Source organism: Egretta garzetta, unplaced genomic scaffold, assembly GCF_000687185.1.
Source record: "Egretta garzetta isolate BGI_Z169 unplaced genomic scaffold, ASM68718v1 scaffold135, whole genome shotgun sequence".
Taxonomy (NCBI): Eukaryota; Metazoa; Chordata; class Aves; order Pelecaniformes; family Ardeidae; genus Egretta; species Egretta garzetta.
In genome coordinates this window covers 1767055-1768858 of record NW_009259594.1, presented here as the reverse complement: position 1 = coordinate 1768858, position 1804 = coordinate 1767055, and positions in this window count along the sequence as shown.

The window sequence follows — 1804 nt, the reverse complement described above, 5'->3', positions numbered from 1 at the left end:
GCAGCTCGTGGTCGAGATAAGCTCCGTGGCCGGCTCTGTTGTGTGGCTTGAGGAAAGCGAGAGGGCAATCGCTGCGTGCAGCGGGGTGGACGGTGCTGTGGGTTTTGCCTCCGTGCGGGTCGGGGCCGGGTGGCCTGCTGGCCGGGTTCAGGCTCCAGATGCGGCTGGGTCCGTGGCATCATCCCACAGTCTCCTTCAGGAGTGGTGTCTCCTCTTCCCTGGACAGCCTGGCCTCCTGGGAGCTTTGGCTGGGTCAGTTCTCCATATTCAAAGCAAAGGGGGATGATGCTGCAAGTTGAGATTGTGGCTGGGTATGTCTCGGGCCGTGCCTTGGTGTGTGCTGCCGGGCTTCCTCTCAGCTTAATAACATCATCAGGGTTTGCAGCTGGCCTCGCTCCATCCCCTCCGCTATGAAGAAGAGAAAGAAGAGGTGAAGGCAGGTTTGTGGGGACTGCTCCGTGTGCTTCTGCCTGTCCCGGTTGCTCTGGATGCTTCTGTGGTTTTGCCCCCCAGCCCTGCCAGCTTCCCCAACACCACCGGGGATCGTCACCAGGCAAAGCCACGTGAATTATTTGAGACGCTGCCCTGCGCCCAGCTCCAGATAGCACCCTCCTGGGTAGCCCCCTCTCCCTTGGCAGCCCTGCCAGCCGGGCTGGGCTGGCGAGGATGGCTTTCCTGCTGCTATCAGGGCTTCCACACCCCAGCAAGGCAGCCCTGCGAAACAATGCCGCTATTTACACTTTAAAGCCTCGTCAGACAGCCAGGAAGCAGCAGGCAGAGTGCATGCCGGGAAGCAGTGACAGCCTTTACACGAAGAAGGCTAGCCCCCTCTTCTTTGCTGCCGGGCTGCTGGGAGGAGCAGGATGCTCCCTGGCTGAGCTGTAACCCCGCGGCCTCTTTCAAATCCCGTTTCTTCATTTATTTTTATCTTTTTTTTTTTAGCCTGTGGAGTCTCTGCCTTGTTGCTGAGCTTTGCTGCTTGCACAGAAAGCGCGCTGGCTGCCCAGCTGGGGACGGCTCCTCTCTGGGATGGGGAGCACCGATTCGGGCCAGTGGCCGCAGGTGTGGGAGCGAGATGCCGGCGCTGCTCCGCCTTTGTCCTTAGCAGCTCTTTGCTCTTTGCTGGTGGGACAGAGCCAGAGGGGCGCAGGCAGGGACTTCTCTCCCTGCCAGACACCAGGGAAGGCTCCGTGTGTCCCCTGCCTGGGCTGGCAGCTCCCCGGCCGGCACCGGTCTCGGCTCACAGTGCCCTTGCTGTCTCCTGGCTGCGCCGGCTCCCCGAGGTGCCTGCTGTGTTCTTGGCTCCTTGGGAAACACCTGACATTGCCCAGCTCTGGGGGCTTGGTGAAGGTTTTCGCCATTCCCACTCCAGCAGACCCGCCAGGCAGTGGACCAGAAGAGCTTTCCCCATGGGGCTGGCAGCTCGCAGGCAGGGAAAGCGGAGGAGAAGGCAGGCAGAGGTTTGGACAGCGTCGGGCTGTACGTGAGCCACTGGCAGAGCACCCACCTTCCCTTTGCTGGGCGCCCACCTGCCTGGAGCTGCTTCCTTGCCTGAGCTCTTGTGGCAGGGCCGGGGGACTCCCGCGCTCCCCCGCCAAGGAGGAGCCAGGGGGCTGCCCACCTAGCTACGGGCACTGTGCCGTTTGCCTGGACCTGCCCGGGCCAGTAGCTCACCAGCTGCAGCGTCAGCCTGATTTTTTTTTTTTTTCCCTTGCCAACCATGCACATGTTTTTGCAGCACTGGGCAAGCACACGGGGATGGCCACGGGAAGCCTCTCCCGTCGGCTCGGGGGCACAGGGGCCC